We start from the raw sequence: 18894 nt of genomic DNA, 5'->3' as shown, positions 1-18894 counted from the left end.
CCAGTGGAAAGTGAGAGGGGAGTATGGAAAAGTATTGAATTAAGAGTTTAATTACTTTTAATTAATTTAATTTTGAGTTTAATTCAACTCTTTTTCTGTAGCTGGATTCACAGCAACAATGTCTCCACAACCCAGTAAATAGCCATGTTTGGTGTTCCCAACACCACTTTACAGAGTGAAGATGTTTTTTTCCTTTTCATTAGAATATTGACTATTTCCTATGTCCCAGAATAGGATCCTTATCATTGTAGTTTAATTGGTGAGGAACCAGCAGTGAAAATCTCATGTTTCTGCTTCTCAAAAGGTGTGAGAATGAGAAAGGCAGGATAAGGCTCTTAGATATACCACAGACAAAAGCCACATTAATCAAACCTAAATTGTACGCTACGAGTTGAAAACAGGTCCATGAAAGACCATTTGAGTGACCAATTCAGTGGTGGGGATAAAATTTTAGGAGGTGAAGGCTTTCATGGCTGACGTCATAGTTTTTGGTGGGGTTCATGGGTTGTGTGGCCATGTTCTAGAAGAGTTTATTCTTGACGTTTCTCCAGCGTCTGTGGCTGGCAACTTCAGAGAATTTTAGAAGACTTTTTTTTTACTCCAACAACAGTGAGGTGGTAAAACTGTGCCAGAGAAAATATTTTTGTGTGGAGAGTCTGCCTGCAATCAGAAGTGGCACAGCTAGGGCCGAAATTTACTTGGCCATTTATTAGATGCTTGAGGGTTTAAAAATAAATAAATAGCAGGCGTAGAAGCATTACTGCCAGTCAGGAAGGTCTTTGACCTTTCTCCTCATCCCCATGGCCCCAGCTTTCCCATATCATTCCCACTATTAATTGTTGTGGTTTAAATATTGAATGCCATAATTAATCATGGGACAAATGTCATGTCTACCTGACCTATAGTCACAAGCCAAAATCCTACCTCAGACTGGCAGAGTGTTAAGGTCTGGAGGCAAACATTCCTCCACAATGTACATCTTTACCTGGTCCTCCTCTCTCCCCATATAACTGACTTTTCATGTATCATGTTGCTGTATCATGGACCCATAACGATTTAGGGTCTGAGGGTGGGCAAAGTAGCATCTATCTAAGTTGCTACAGCTGGAATCTTAAAGGAGGAATCATCCTCTGGCCTTCCAGAACGTTCTTTCTTTCCATAAAACCTTAAAACTATACACAGGGACAGAACCGGAATTTATGCCTGCATATATGACACTAAGAGGACTCCATCACAGACTTATTTTGTCACAAGTTGTTCTCGTTCATTGTGACATCTGGAGTGTCAGATCCTTTGTTTGCAGGTATACACTCATTCCCTTCTTATTTTTATAATTAAATAGAACTTTAAAGTCTTGCTTTCATTATTAGCATACTTCCAGTATATTAACTTTGTCACAATTATTGATGTGTCACAGATTTAAAAAGTAGTTTGTACAGTGACGATAGATTATCTCTCAAAAGCTTTCATACAGAGAGAGTTCCAGTTGTGACGTTTAATAATGAGAGGTACCACAAACAACTGTTTGAGATCGAATAGGCTATTTACTGTCATTTGTATGTGTTTGCCATGATTGATCAGCACTAATAACAGTGTGGCACTGAATATGTAAGAGATCACTTGCTGATTTAACAGAGATGTGCCACTTGTTTGCTGTGAGCTGCTGTCATCAATAACAAGGTCTCACTATTAGAGCCTGTAAATTAATCAGTCTTGATTCAGGACAGAACTACAAATTACAGTATACAAATTATAGATTATTTGCACATGTTTAAAATATATTATTGCCTCAATAAACAAATAAATGGAATAGCTTTAGGATTCTTTCTTAAAAGTGGAATGATTTTTCTTAAAAACTGAATGGTTTTTCATGTTGTTATAGGCATTTTTAGGTCAACCCTGTTCTTAGCATCTAATGCTTGGGTGCTGTTGTACTACACAATTATAGGCTATGATTACATTTCAACTGCCATGGTTCCCTCCTATAAAATCCTGAGATTTGCAGTTTAAGGAGAAGTTTTTAGAATTCTCAGCCAGGAAGCTCTAGTGATTCACAAAATTACAAAACCCAGGATTCCATAGGATGCAGCCATGGCAATGCACTGGAATCATAGTGCTATAATTGTGTAGTGTGAAAGAACCTCAGGATGAAGGAAAATGTGACCCTCAAGATATTGTTAAGACTGTAAATCCCATTTTGCCTAGTCAGTATAACAAATAGCAAACAATAATGAAGAGTTGTCCAGAGGGGCATTGGACCATTTGGTTCAGGTTCCCACTAAGGAGATTATTGCACATAGAAAAACTGGCAGGAGAGATAAAGGATCTAAAAAACAAAAACGGGTTTTATCGCATTTACCTGTGCCCAGGCTGTAGGCCACTTTTTCAAGAATGGGAAAATCCCCGGGTGGATACCGGCTACCTACAGCCTGGACACAAATAAATGCAATAAGACCTGTTTGTGTCTTTTAGATCCTGCATCTTTCCTGACGGTTTTTCTGTTTGCAATAATCTCCAAAGAAATTACTCCCACCCTAAATTCATTGTGTACCAAATGCCTCTGCTATGACCTTGCCATATTGATTGCTAGAGCCTACTTCCCCATATGCATACACCCTTACATAGGTGTCCATCACACTCCCAATATCAGGCTTGCTCTAGTTCAAACAAACTTTTTAGGTAGTTTTTTGTGGGGTTTTGGGGCTATGTGGCCATGTTCTAGAAGAGTTTCTTCCTGACATCAGAAAGAAAGTCTTCTAGAACATGGCCACATAGCCCAAAAAACCCACAAAAAACTATGAATGCTGGCCATGAAAGCCTTCGCCTTCATATCTAGGTAGTCTAGTCAAGAGATATCTTCCCATCCCTGATAAAACTGATTGTATAGAGCATTTCTAGCTATTATTTTCCTGGTTTCCCCCAGCACCACAACCAAAGCTGTTCCTGGGGTTCTTTTCAAAAAGCATGGGCTGCAGCAGTAGTGAAGACAAGCTATATTTGGAAGTGCTTTAGTGCACAAGTGCAGTTCTGCTCACATAACTTTGAATTCATCCCATTCTTTCACTAATCTTATTGCACCTCACTAAAGTAAGCCAGTAATTTTCTCCCCGTATGGAAGATGAGTTTTGCCTCTGATTAACAAGTCAATTCACAGATGACTTGACATTTGGATCCAACACACACAGTTAGTGCTCTTAACTGGCATGGTACCAGCATATTAAATGTGTTTGTGTGAGATATATATATATATATATATATATATATATATATATATAACTTAGATTCAATAGAAATATTTCTCATATTTAAAGACAAGACTGGGTGATTTCAGTATATAGTGTACAAACTACACTGGAGCTGAGAAATATTGAGTTAACTCAGTAATTCGTCAGAAATATGTTTTGTTTGCTGGAACTCATACAAATTGGAAGTAGATTACACTAGCTGCCATTAACAGGGATTTGAAATGAAATGAAAGAAGGGAGAACAGACAGGCCTCAAACATCATTACTCCGGGACTATGACAAATGTGTAACATGACCCCCTTGTCCTCTCCCCGCTGAAAGGCTTTATCTGTTTGTGGACAAAAATAGAGAGTTTATTTGTGTCCTTTTGCTTCATCATTAATTAATTAATTAATTCAATCTACATCCTAACTTACTCCCGTAAACTGGACTCAAGGTTGCTTATAATACAGCTGAAACTTAACATTAACAAAAGCATGGAAATTAAAAGCAGAATTGCATGCCAGTAAAAGGAAAATGCAAGTCCCATTCAGTTAAAAGGCCCTTTTATAAAACACAGAATCAGTTGCCAAAGGCTTGTCTGAGTCCATTTATGCAACTTCCTCCTTTGGCTACCCAATGTGGTTATGTGCTTGTTTCATGTATTTTTTTTTTTAAAGGAGGGGGTGTGTGCATGATTTTTTTGTACTCACTTTTCAAGGGGGCACATCCCATCACTGACTAACATGTGTTTGTCAGCATTTTAGAAAAAAAATATGTTTATGTGCCTGCATTTTCCCAACATGCTCGTGTTTCTAAATATATTTGTTTCTTTCACGGAACATATTGTGAGCTTGGAAATTTGTGGATTTCCAGCCAAATTACCACATTTTTTGTGTTCACTCTGTGATCTCTGGATAAGGTAAATCCATTTTAAACAATCCTGATATAGTGAATTTCTAATACTTACAATATCATCTGTATTCCATTAGTATTTGTCTCAGTGATATAGTGGTCCCCCATGGCTCTTGCATTCACTGCTTCTTGGTGAGGCCTTTAAAGTCTAGTCAGACATAGCATTGGAAGGAAACCTGATAGATGATGTGATGTTCCTTTGAATGCCACAGGTTTTGTTGTAACAGTCACTTGGGTAATAGATTCAGACCACATGGTGTGCCAAAATATATACTACATAAAAGTGCACTCAACAACCACTCTGTTTACAGATATGACAATGACAGAGGTCAGTCACTAAATAGTTGAGATGACAGAGCTTAGTGCTCAAAATCTGCTCATGCCCTAAGAAACAGGAAAAAAGCCAAAGGTCCAGGACTCCAGCTGTTTTGTACCAGTTCTTACTTTTTTTCTCATATTCTGTGAACAAAAAAAAAACCTTCTGTATAGTCTTATTCTACCTGAAGGAAGCAACATAAATATACACGTGTTTTAACTGTCCATCCCAGCATAAATAATTTTTTGGGATACTTGAGATGAATATAGTGTGGGATGGAGCATTATTTAGTGGCACTGCATATATGCGTTGTATGGGGATGTTTTAGTTTTCAGCCTTGGATTTTTAAATTAGGGTACTAGAGCAGAAAAAACCTCTGCAGAGGCTCTTGAATGTTTGCCAGAGTACTGGAGTTGTGTCTGCACTGCAAAAATAATCCAGGTTAACACCACATTAATTGCCACACCTCCATGGAATTTTGGGAATTGTGGTTTTGTGAAACATTCAGCCTTCTCTGTCAGAGCTCTGGTGACCCAACAAACTACAATTCCCAGAACTCCATAGCATTCACCCAAGACTGTTAAGAGTGGTTTCAACCTGGATTATTTCCAGAAGCAGCCTTATCTGTTATGGCCCAGCATTATCTGACAGAGAAGACTAAATACCTCACAAAACTACCACCCACAGCATTCCACAACACTGAGCCATAGCAGTTAAAGTGGTGTCAACCTGGATTATTTCTGCAGTGTGGGTGCCTCATTGCTGGAACAATGGAATGGGTTGTCGGTGGACGGAATCATGTGGCATAACCCTGTTACTTGGAAAAGTCTACATGCCTTTTATGTCTTTAATAACATGAAATTGACAAAAAAAATATATTACTCACAAGTTACATTTAATTTGGGGACTCATAACCAGGATTCGAGCAGTTCTACATCACATATACATTCCCTTTTTTTCTTCCATGGAATTTAAGGGTTGTCCCCTAGATTCCATAAATGGATCAAGTCAATATTTTGATCTGAAAAGGTTTAGATTCACACAACACATACAGTAACCTGACTTTTTAGGAACAGAACTGCATCTGTATTAATTTACTACTAGTCGTTCCAAGAGTATTCATAATGATAGATGATTACCATGCAAAAGGTTGACATGGTCACCATCTAAGAGTAATGAGCATCATATGCAGGGGGGAGAACTAGAAGTAAATAATCTATATGTTTTATGTCTTTATTTACATAAATAAGCAGGTACAGTAATTAAGGTTTATTTTTACTAATGGGAGTCAGTAATAGAGGTCATCTCATCTTAATTACACAGATAATTAAGTTGAGCAAATCACATGTATTTATCAGGGAGCGGCAGAATAAAAACATTTTTTCACCCTACATTTCAGGATAAAGAAATGTAATTGTGAGGAATAATGAAGATCAGTTATACCATTTAGCCTAGTCTCAATGGGTCGGTGAATAATGAGAAAGCATTGTTAACACAAATTTAGAAATATTCTTATTGACACCATAATGTGGAGGCAAAACCCAAATCACCATGGCAAAGGAAAGTTAGCATAGACAAGAGCAATGGACAAGTACATGGATGGAGTATACATTTAAAGTGTACTTTGGACATTGGTGGGTTATGATTTAAATATAACCTCTCTGGAAAAAGTTCCAGACATCATTTCAGACAGTCTGGTGATGAGATCTTCTTAATGCTTTGCAAAGGTCAAAAAAGTGAATAATATGTTAAGGTACATAGGGAATAATATGGAAAATATAAAATTTTCATATATTGTAACCTGATAGTGGTTTTTACCTATGCTTTTAAAACTGAGTTTGGTCACTTTACATTTTAAAGGTATGAAAAGATAGGGTCTGAAGGAGGCATTTTCTATTTTTTTTAAGAAGAAAAAGTAAAGAGAAAATGAACTAAAGGAAAGTTTGAAAAGTAAAAAAAAGCAGGCATTCTGATTTAAATAATTGAACTGAAATTCTTGCCTTTATAGAGTGAGTGATAGGAATAGGAAAAAATGAAACTTAAGTTGTCATATGCATATGCTTGTTTTGTTAATAACTAGTATGACTGAATATTATCAGCAAGTACTAAATAGTTTTGGAGCTGCCAAGTTTGTAGCCCCAGTCAGTTGTAGCATTCTGTTCAAGAAAAGGGATAAGGGATAATCCGTTCTCACATTGTCAAAGGTAGGGCCACATGACCTCAAGCTCTTAGTTTATTCATTTTTCCCCAATTAATGCAACCTTTTTTTGTCCACCCTGAAAGTAAGGGAAGTGTTCAGGTTGAATATTTCAGCCCAGCACTGTTTCAAATTCTGGCAATTAATTTCCCACTTCATTGATTTTATCTAGAGACGTATCAACAATAGCAATAGCAAGTACATTTCTATACCACTGATCAGTGCACTTAGCACTCCCTAGGTGGTTTACAATGTGTAAGCCCCAACAAGCTAGGTACTCATTTCAGCAACCTCGGAAGGATGCCAGGTTGAGTCAACCCTGGAGCCCCTGGCAGGTATCAAACTCACAAACTTGTGACTGAGAGTGGCTGCAGTACTGGCATTTAGCCACTGTGCCACCATGCTTGACCTTTTACCTTGACCTTATCATGTAGCCCAAACTGAATAATACTGTGGAATTTTGTTTGTCCTGAATCCCTAGAGATGCCAGGGAAGCTTGCTACATTTGAGCTTTATGAAGTTCTGAATTATTCAGGTTCAGATTAAAATACTCTAAATTATTCACCATCTCAGGTTAAAATCTTGACTAAAACAAAATTTGGAATTTAGTTCCCAAGGGAGCAGCAATTGTCAACTCATGAAGGAAGCTTCTCTTCAGCCCAATATCAGGCAAAGAGATCCAAAAAATGTCTGATTGTAGGTAAATGGTAAACCATTTACCGTCCAAAGACCCTGAGGACCAAGGGGACTGTAATGACGTGTTGTTTTCTGTTCCACCACCAGGTATTTTTTCTGAACTGCAATGTCAGAGACTGTGTATCAAATTAAATGAAGATGTCACTGTCTACAGAGACTCACAAGGGACACAGCTCATCAAAATACCTGGTGGTAGGGAGAAACAAATGCCCCTCCATTTTGCACTCCACCAAATGTTTTCATTGGCATAGGTTGTTTCCATTCCCTAATGCAATGTAATTTAATTCACTTTATGGAAGGAAATAAAACTTGTTTAAGGTCTGTCATCTGTCAGCTCCCCCTGCTACTTTACTACATAATTTTATTGACCATTCTAGCTGCTGAGGAATACAATTACAAAATGTAAAGAAACATCTTGAGGGGATAGGATTCCCCCAACACTCCAACACAAGAGACATCATCCTGGCTAAATCAGGACAAAGAGAGATGTGCTAAACTGGCACCAAAGCTGAGTGACAGAAAGACTTATCAGGATGAAAAAAACTTGATTGAAATTGACAGTGTTGATAAAAGTAGTGTTTTCACACTGCTCAGGACTCATTGCAACACTTTACACATTTTCCACAGCATTTCAGAGAAATAAATGTGCATGAAACAAGGTGCACACTTTTAAATGCAAACAGCTCAGAACTGGAATTATTTTTGGGAAAAAATGTACCTGTATAAATTCTACCTGCATAAATTAGGTAAATACATGAATGAATCTGTGCATTTGGAAAAGATGCATTTACAATGCACATATTTCATGTGGAGGAAAACACACGCTCACAACCCAGTACAAAACAAGGATGGGGGTGGGCAGAATTGCAGGCAGAATTTAATGAGACACATTAAATCTAGACTAAAAGATTTTTACTCCTCTCCCAGAGTTGCAAATTACTGAAAAGATGGTGAAAAGACAACATGTACAGAGAGAAATCTGTACACACCTTCGGGATGGGAGGGGCTATGTGTTGCTACTTGCTAGTGGAGGAAAGATGGAGGAAATGTGGAGGTCAAGGAAGGTTTAGAGCACTGCTTCTCAAATTTTAGTCCATGAGATGTTTTGAACCAGCTCCCAGAACCCCAGCCAGCTTGATCAATTGCCAGGGATTCTGGGAGCTGAAAACCAAATTTTTGAAGGGTCAAAAAGGAAGATATGACTTCACATTTCTATTAATAAAGTGTCTACTGATCTTCTGGACTTACTTTTGAATTGCTTGAAGTGTACTCACTCAGTTCAGTAGTTCTGAAAATATTGTTTTGAGGTGTAATCTAGATTTGGGATTTTATAACAGATAAAAAACAAAATAAGTTGATTATTCCTCAGTGATTCTGAACCAATATATATATAATATGTTGTCAAGGAGTGAAGACCATTAGTCAATAGTATGAGTGCCACAATTAGAATATTTGTATATTGGTTTGTGGAAAATATGATGAACCATTTGAGTTGCAGTGATTGGAACTCATCTATCAAACACAATAATCATTACTTTTGTGATGAGAGAATGAGTTAGCCTCATATCTGCTTTAGTTACCATAATGGGTACATTTGAGCAAAAGACACAAACATTATCAAATGATTTATTATGATGTGGTAGTTGGAAATAAAATATTTATGATCAGAGATGTAGTAACAATCATTCTGGGCAATTAAAACTTTCATAGTTTAAAGGAGATCAGAAGGCCCTAGACCCATTTTGCCATTTCCTATGCCTTTCTTCTTTCCATATTTTTAGTTTTCCCCCACATGGGTTTATTGCACTGTTTCCTTCTTTTTATCAATAGAAAAATGCCAAATGTATTGTCTTGAATGCTGCATGCTCCCAAAATGACATCCATATATTATGCAGTTGTTGGTAACATTGTTACTACTGCTACTATTCTAATCTCTAATATGTCTGTTGTAACTCCTACTCCTTGGAGGTATCTTCTACCTGCTGACTTATAAATGCTACTTGCAACCAAATGACCAGTGTAGGGAACTGCCTTCAGGGGTTTATGAGATTACTGAAGACGTCTTGGCTTCTGAAGCCTTGGTAGTACCACACCAGGTGGCATTCATGCTGATTCTGCCTGTTGTGAATAAAGGTAAAGGTAGTCCTTTGACATGAAAGAACTAGAGGTGGTGCTCATCTCCATTACTAAGCTGAATAGCCAGGATTGTCCAAGGACTACTCCGGTGGTCATGTGGCCAGCATGACTGCACCAAATGCTGTTACCTTCCCACTGAAATGGTACCTATTTATCTACTTGCATTTCCATGCTTTCGAACTGCTAGTTAGGCAGAAGCTGGGACTAGTGACAGGAGCTCACCCCATCATGCAGCACTTGGGCCTCGAACTGCCAATTTTACAATCTTCTAATCATCAAAATTGGTGTCTGAACCACTAAGCCACTGCATTAGTAGTTGTGAATAACAGAATAAAAATAAGTTTTTTAAAAAAAAGAAAAAGAAAAGAGTGTTACTTTCTTCTTGAGATTTTCTGTTCTTAACAGCCTTTCCCCATGTTCTGAAAAGGGAGAGTACACATTTAAAAAAAAAAAGATTATGTAAAGTAAACTGCTAACTCAACAGTTCTCTGGTTTACTGGAATGTAACAGGGAAAACAGGTAAGAAAATAATTTTAGTTAGTGAATGGTGAGTCTGATTTAGATTAGCACTACTAATGATATCTCCATTTCAGAGATAGAATACCAGACAGTCAAAGAGCTCCAGACTTTTCTTCCGAAGATCCAAACCTTTTATTCCTTTCTATGCCTCTTTGGGACCTGGGGTTAAGGTCTTATCAAATGTTTACATAGCATGTATCATGATGACAGTTTTTCTATTTAACAGGAGGTGCTACTGCTACACCTTGTTCTCTCAGCTTGTAATACCACACCAGGTCCTAATAAGGAACTATTAATAAATAAGAAAGTAGAACTGTTTCCCTTTTTGGACTCATGTCAAAGGGGTATCAGATTTCCCTGGCAATACTGCAGTATTCCTTGCCACACAACCACCCGTGAATTTTGTGTATGCTTCATAGTCTATATATATATATATGGCCAACATAGCCAGACAGGCCCAAACATCCCTCCCAAATTTGGTGAACATCCATCTACCTATTTACATAGATAAAGTTACTTTTATTTATACAGCTAGAACAAAACTTCCAAAAAAAATTAACTCACCTCATGGAAATCTTCCAAATCATAGATGGATAAATAAATAAATTGAGGTGCCTTCCAATGCTCCTCCAAGTGAATTTTGTCTACATCACATACCCTATATTTTCAATAATACCATTCCAAATATATTATCACCTCTGATTAAAATCTGTTCACTCATTTTTGCCCAGTGTGGTATTAAACAGGCAGAAATTTATTTTTGCTTCTATAGACAATTATACTTGTGCTATGGCAATAAATATTTGTATTTTGTTTTTCCCCAGAATGCCTTCACTGAGTGATCAACTCTTCATTCATTCATTCCTATAAATGTATTGACCTAGAATAGTTGAAGGACACATTAAGGTGTGCAGTGTGTACCATTATATGAGTTGCTCATGTAATACTCAGGCAATGAATACTGCAATACCTTCTTCAGTGGATGCAATAAAGTCTACAAATGTTCCTTTCCTTTTTCAATTTTTCTTTCTTAGCTATTCTCTGGAAGAAATTACCTCTTTTGGGGACTATAAGTACTTCTTGGATTTATATTTTAAAAAATAATAATATTTTTGCCAAGTTGTTTCCTTTGAACATATCAAAGAGACCATATCAGAGAGACTATATCAGACTTCCATATAAGAATATAAATAATTTGAATGTGGTAGATTTGGCAAATAAGTGTTTGATCATCCTCCAAAGAAAAGGAGATTGAGCTCATTGCCATAATGAAAACTGTTCTTTTGACCACATCACCTGCATTTCCTACTCTTAAAAGTAATTCTCTTTCTTCCTTCTAATGAGTAGCATATACAGTCATGCACACGGAAGTCTCTTTTCATTGAGCAAGCCAGGCATATATTTATTTATGTCTGGCAGCACCCTATCCTGATGGTGTACACAAAGAATCTTAGATATTTCTTTATTACTATATCATGATCATAACATCAGCAGTAAAGGTCATTCCTTAGGAGTGTAATTACTCACATTATTAATAGTTGTGCAAATGAGATTTTTTAAAAAAATAAAGAGCACCCACACACCATCAGACTGGTATTGTAGGCTAGTGAGATTTACTCCTTTGTCCATTCATATTCCATTTGCTTTGGAAGGAAAGATTCTGTTGTCACAAATTTGTGTTTTCACTCTAGTACAAATGGCAGGCATAGAGGAAGATGAAGTTTCTGATCCAAACTGCAGTGAAGAGGGAAAGAGGGGGGGGGGGGGGGGGGGGGGCTACATACTAATACTGCAGTATATACTAATGCATAATTGCTAGTTATGTGGGTGGTGTCATATCTAGTTAGGCAGTAAATCAACTAGAATAAATGCACCAAGATTTAAATAAGCATGAAAAGTTTTTCTGTGACTAAGAGGGTGGGGGGAGATAGATGGAGTTTGTGGTATGGCATATCATTGTGCAAAAATAAGTCAAAATTTCACTTAGCAAAGAATTTCTTGCATAAAACACCACTTACTTTTACCAAGAAATTTCATCCAAATAGTTTCTAGAGCAGAAGTGATAGCACACTCTCTTCATTTGTCTACATGCTCATTTTAGAAGTTAACTACAATTACTTGCATTGTTTTCATTCACATGGTAGTGCTCCCTCTTGCTTTGGAAAACTCCAATGTGAAAGAAAATTGGATTAATACTAACATTGTAATTCACAGATAGTGGTCAGTGCCTTGTTGTTTTATACTTTGAAAGTACTGTACAAAATATTCTGTAGAATGATTCCTTCTGCTGTCTTTGTAATGTTGAATAGAAGCCTTCTATTTTAATTACAGTCTGTAAAAATAAAGGATGTGTCTCATGGTCAGACTGTGGATCTGACAAAGCATTTGTGCTCAAACGTCTAAAAGGAAAATTAGAAACAAGTGCTTAGGAGTTTCAGAATTTTATGTGATGGTTTCATTTGAGACCTTTCACTAAAAATCAAATATTGCAAATGGAAAGATCATCTGTAAGAACTTGAATGTAGGATTATTGTAGGACCTGTCACAATAAATAGGAAAATATTTTTACTGTGTAATTATATGTCAAGATTTGGTAGCTAATGGACTTTTTGTAGTCACATCAAGGTCAGAAGAGCAATTACTATTTATGAATTATCTGAAATCTTTTATAGCCCCTTTCCAACTAGTTTTATAGCCTCTGTTTATATTAGACATCTTTGCTGTTTCACGCATTTCTTTCCTATTGTTTTTGGTAAGAGCATAGTAGAACATTTTGTCAATTCTGTAGTTGTTTGCAAAACCTCCCTTTATTTCACCAAAGAGCTTGCAATTAGCCCACTTCTTCCTATTGAGAACCATCTCTGTAATAACAGCTTTGCTGGCAGATCTTTTGTTAGGCAGATTTTAAAATCAAGAACCTACAAAGGAGGGGTGATCCAGTCTTAGAAAAGTTCAATAAATCCCCTTCAAGGTCATATCAGTTAAGATTACATGGCTTTTCCACTTCAGTAAGCACTGCAATTTTGGTTTTTTCTGGGTGCTAATTTGAAACAATCAAATTAGTAGAATAAACTTTCTGAAAATGATGACTGGTAAACCTGACGAAGAGCTTAAAATCTTTTTTTCCATGTTTAATAGGGTTCCCTTCTATCTTTCTTTCTCCCACCCCCACATCCCACCTCACAGCTTGCTGTATCACTTCCTTTGAAGCTGCGCAAAGTGTATACTTTGACAGGTCCTGGTTGTGGGAAGTATAAGACTGTAGCAAGGATCCGTATAGTATAATCCACCCAGTCACTGTTGGTCACTGATCCAGCTGCATGCATCAGCTTAGTAGTCAAAGGGCATGGTAATTCCCTCCTTCGGCCTTTTCTTTCTTCGAAGGCAAAATCGTCACCTGGTGTTTTTGATTCATGCATTCTAATTATGATGGCTGCCATCATCAGCCCTGTGGGTGACAGTAGAAATTCTGTGAGCCAAGAGCTAATACCGCAGCTTGTTAAGCAACCATGTCAGACTGATTTTAGGGCCCATTTTGCAGTTCACCACAGGCCTATCTAAAAGCATCAGGAGCCTCCGTCTAGCGGGGCAGACTTATTGTCTTTCTAAATGTCTCCTTCTGATAAGCAGATCCCAAATATGGTTCATTCACTGTGGATTTGAAGGCACAGTAGGGAACTTGGCTCACAGAGTTGATACAACAAAATGCTTAATATTTTCACTTGGTTGAGAGATAAAGAACCTATTTCTAAGATACACACACACACACACACACACACACACACACACACACAGAGCTATGATCAAAAGTTTGAAATTTAAATCAGAAGTCTTGGAAAGCTATTCTGACATTCAAAGAAATCTCTCTCCTCTGTACAAAGAACACGCTGGGATTGTGCCAATGTTTGAATCAGAGAGAATTCACATAATGACAAGAAATGTGGTTGCTCATCACTGCCTCTTTAGATTTCTTTAATATTTTTTCATGATCTTGACAAGCAAATCTGAAGCTTGCTAGTTTAATAACTACAGCCAACCCCAGCAATTGTTGTGTTTTGTTTGTTCAAGAGCCATTAGCTCTTAATTCTTGACACTTCTCTTTTTCTCCCTCCCTACCCCCTCTTTTTTAAACAGTTTAGCTAAAGAAGAGTTTAATGACAAAAGGAATATGGGCTGCAATCCAATGTACACTTAAAGGGTAAGGCCTATTGGACATGCAGTGCAAAGATGTGTAGGCTTGCACTGACTGTGCTCTTTACTTATCCTAAGTAATTTGTTTTACTCTTGCTTTTTCTGGCTTCTGTTGCTTAAAATACTATTTGGAAGATGTGGTGTGATTATGGTGCATATCTGACTCTGAATCACTATGATCTTCAGCAGAGTTGCATGTAAATCTCATTGGAAAGCAGCCAATAAAAGTTACAACATCTCATTATGTTCCTGCTTGGGCCCTATTCTTATGACCATTTCAACCCTGTGGCAGCCACAATTTTCAGTCAGTCAGAGATAAGTTCCAGCTGCGTTGCCACAGGCTGAACTAGTTGTATACAGTCCAACACCATGTGCTAAACTAATACAGAATGCTGGAAATTACAAATGGGTGCCAAAACCTTATCTGTGTGAAGTTTAGTGCATTTTGTCAGAATGCACATGACAGGTTTAGTACATGGCACATTGGCTGGAAGTCAGTATGCACTGACTGATAGCCACAACTGCCACATGCTGTAATGTGTCATGAGAATCGGTTTCTATTCATGTTTGTATCAATTCATCCAACTTTGGATTAATGCTGAGCATTAAAAAGAAATAATGCCCACAGAAGGTCTTTTAGAACCTGCTCTAGACAATGAGAAAATTGAAATAGTCAAAATGTTCCCACACCTTGGTTCAAATATTGATCAGAACAGAGACGGCAGCCAAGAAATCAGAAGAAGACTAGGATTGGAAAGGGCAGCTGTGAAAGAACTGAACAAGATCATAAAATGTAAAGACATAACTGAACACTAAAGTGAAAGTATAGTCCAAGCCACTGCATACTCCATTACATGGACAGATGTGAGGGCTAGACAGGGAAAAGGGCCAATAAGAAGCAATCAACTAATCTGTGGTACTAGAGAAAAATGCTGAGAATATTGTGGGTGGCCAAGAAGACAAATAGATGGGTCTAGAACAGATCAAGTATGAACTTTCTTTGGAATCCAAGATGATTAAATTGAGATTGTTGTATTTGGGCCACATCATGAGGAAAAATGAATAATTAGAAATGATGCTAAGAATGGTGGAAGGCAGTAGAAAAATAGGAAGACCACATGCCAGATGGTTAGACTCAACCAAGGAGACTTGGACCTGGACCTACAGGACCTGAGCAAAGAAACTGAGGACAGGACAGCTTGGAGATGTCTCATCCACAGGGTCACCATGAATCAAAGTCAACTTGAGGGCAGTGTACAAGAACAACAAGTAATGCAGCCAGGGGTGGGAGGAGCCAGCCATTAGTTTTTCAAATTAAGTTATTCTGTATTTTGAAATAAATTGGGAAAACTACCTTTTGTTTGCCACACAGTTTAGTGTTGTCTTAAAATCACCATATGTGTTGGTGGAGTAGTCACTAAACCTCAGTTTGTGCAACATTCATGCCCATACAATTGCTTGAGGAGGAACACTACAACTGCTCTTGCTGCTCTGCAAACTCAGGCCCATGTCAGACTGACAGTTGAATTTTTTCCCAGCAATACTGGTGAAATAGCATCTTCCACCACAATTGATAGTAACAGGCCAACTTGGGTGGTATAGGCTAAGGAATATTACACACACCTCTGCTATCTGAAACTTATCAGTTCTCACGGACATCAGCATCTCTGCTGAGCAGCCTACCTCATTGCTAAAGTTTGGATATTTTACATTTTTTGACTATATGCCCATGCTGGTTGTTGGGTTCTAGTAGTTGTAGTTGAAGGCTAAGATCCAATGGTGGCAGTATGTTTGTGCAATTCCCAGTTGTACAAGTGGCTCTACCTTTTTAAAGCTTGCACAGAGAAGCATCCAATACCTCTTTTGACAAGTAATCAAAGCCAACAATTAACAGAGATAGCCACTGATTGCCTCCAAGTGACACATGTGAAGCTTCAAGCCATAATTGAAAACAGTTCATCCTATTCTAGTGTCCTCAGATCTAATATCTAGCATTGGAGAGGGAATATCTGGATTGCAGTCATGGTTCTAAATTGTTCAAGGACACATGTAGACCAGAGTCCCTTTTCATACCTTTGCTTTTCAAAACATATAAGGTGGCAGGGGTTGGTAATCTGAATACTGTATGATCAAAAGGGTGAAGCCAGAGAGCACAATCCGAGTCTGCCCCCATGCAGGTGAGATTTCCTGAGTTTGAATCCAAGATGCCTCCAGTTCTACTGCACTGTATCACAAGAATGATATCTTATCACAAAGGACTAAACATTTGCCTATGTTTAAGCAGTATAGTATAGGATAGTGTAACGTTCTACTTTTTGTCTCTATTTTCTTCACTGTGAGACTGTGACAGCTCTCATATAATCTCAGTGGTGTACTAGTAGTTAGTATGTGGTTATTAAATAAGTTAATAAACAGACACATTCCAATTAGGAAAAAACTGGAGGTGGTCTAGTTTGTTTAGTGATTTAGACATATAGCTTTATTATGGTCATAGACTAGCCTCTATACTTAGAAAATAAACTAGTATAGAATAAACAGGCACACATTTCAACTCCTAGGTATTTGCATGCACTGTGCCTATTGTGGTTTGTGAATGTGCATATTACTAAATAACTGAAATAAGTTGTCATAAGGGTACCAAATCCTGTCTGATTTTGGTAGCTAGGCTCTGAATGGTACGTGGATGAGAGACCGCTAATGAATACCAGGTACTGCCGACTGTATTTCAGAGGTAAGAACTGGCAAAAGCACCTCTGAATTCTTGCCTAAGAAAACCCCATGAAATTCATGGGGTCACCATAAATTGACAACTGACTTGAAGGCACATATACATATACACACAACAGATATCTATCTGCTTTCAATAAGAAACCCAAAAGAGAGCCATCATGATTTAGAGGCTGGACTACTACTCTGGAAACCAGGATTCAAATCCTCATGGGTTAGGGTTAGGGTCTTCATAGCCACTGTGGGTCTTCATAGCCATTTTATATTCATAATACTGTTGGCCCTTAGTATTCATGGGTGTTCCGTTCTGGACCTCCCTCCCACCATGGATAAAAAAAAGATGGGACTTCAAGTCCCATGGTTTTCAATGGCAGTACATGTACACATGGCTGCTCTGCTGCAGCTGCTTGCAGGCATGGCCATTGGAGCAATAGGGCTTGCCATCTATAGATTCTTAAATTTGCAAGTGTCAACCCTTTGGTTGGTAGGATGGGCAGTATTCTAGTACTAAAATATCAGACGATCTTCCAGGTGTGATTTTTTCCCCCTCAAAAGATTGTATCATTGTGTCATTATCAAGAAAACAATGAATGAATGATCTCCATTCATATTCTGAGGTCTTTTCAACTTCTTGGTCTTTTTTTATGAACTGTTTTATGAACAGAGGTCAAAACATGTAAGGTACTGCACTTAGGGCAGAAAAATGAAATGCACAGATATAAGATAGGGGACACCTGGCTGAATGAAACTACATGTGAAAGGGATCTAGGAGTCCAAGTAGACCACAAGTTGAACATGAGTCAACAGTGTGATGCAGCAGCTTAAAAGGCCAATGCAATTTTAGGCTGCATCAATAGAGTGTCTAGATCAAGGGAAGTAATAACACCACTGTATTCTGCTTTGGTCAGGCCCCACCTGGAATATTGTGTCCAGTTCTGGGCACCACAATTCAAATACCAAATTCAAATTGAAAAACTGGAGCATGTCCAAAGGAGGGTGACCAAAATGGTGAAGGGTCTGGAAACATGCCCTATGAGGAATGACTAGGGAGCCGGGGATGTTTAGCCTGGAGAAGAGAAGGTTAAGAGGTGATCTGATAGCCCTGTTTAAATATTTGAAGGGATGTCACATTGAGGAGGGATGGTTTTCCTGGCTCTCCAGAGAACAGGACCCGGAACAATGGATGCAAGTTGCAGGAAAGAGATTCCACCTCAATATTAGGAGGGACTTCCTGACAGTAAGGGCTGTCGACAGTGGAACACACTTTCTCAGAGAGTGGTGGAGTCTCTTCTTTGGAGGTCTTTAAGCAGAGGCTGATGCCCATCTGTCAGGGATGCTTTGCTTTGGATTTCCTGCATGGCAGGGGTTGGACTGATGGCCCTGTGGTGTCTCTTCCAACTTTATGGCCTGTTACAGACACCCAAAATAAAGCTGCTCGAGTCACAGTGGAGGTATGGTGTTTCAATGATGCATGCGTCCTAAAAGTCCAGAAGCCACACACAAAGCCATGCGCCAGTCGGGAGTGTGGCTTGGTGCGGCTTCTGGACCCTTAAGACGCATGCATCATTGAAACACCATACCTCCACTGTGACTCGAAGCAGCTTTATTATGGCTGTCTGTAACAGGCCTATGATTCTATGTTGCTATGATTCTGTGCTGCAGAAATAATCCAGTTTGAGACTGCTTTAATTGTCCTGGCTCAGTGCTATAGAGAATCCTGGGAATAGTAGTTTATTGTGGCACCAGAGCTCTCTGACAGAGAAGTCTAAATGTCTCACATAACTACAGTTCCCAAAATTCCCTAGCATTGAGCCAAGGCAGTTAAAGTAGTCTCAAATTTGATTACTTCTGCAGTATGTTTTGGACCATAGTTTCTTATATGAGAATTCAGAAGTCCTGTTTATCATAGTCTCATAGGAATAGGTATAATTTTTCCATCCATTTCTAGTCCTCTTTTCTTGTAATGTTCAAGA

The 18894-nt window shown here is 38.2% G+C and overlaps 1 protein-coding gene across 1 annotated transcript in view; it reads left to right on the top strand.

The window, feature by feature from the left end:
* Positions 1–18894, top strand: part of TENM3 (teneurin transmembrane protein 3) — a 1412274-nt gene that overhangs the window by 670081 nt on the left and 723299 nt on the right. Inside the window, exon 7 of the mRNA XM_042468494.1 lies at positions 14138–14201. The gene's annotated coding sequence lies outside the window, so the exon portion shown is untranslated. The remainder of the gene's footprint in view (positions 1–14137; positions 14202–18894) is intronic.

Source organism: Sceloporus undulatus, chromosome 5, assembly GCF_019175285.1.
Source record: "Sceloporus undulatus isolate JIND9_A2432 ecotype Alabama chromosome 5, SceUnd_v1.1, whole genome shotgun sequence".
Lineage (NCBI taxonomy): Eukaryota > Metazoa > Chordata > Lepidosauria > Squamata > Phrynosomatidae > Sceloporus > Sceloporus undulatus.
The sequence above is the reverse complement of the archived record's forward strand: the minus strand, read 5'-3'. Positions and strand labels throughout refer to the sequence as shown.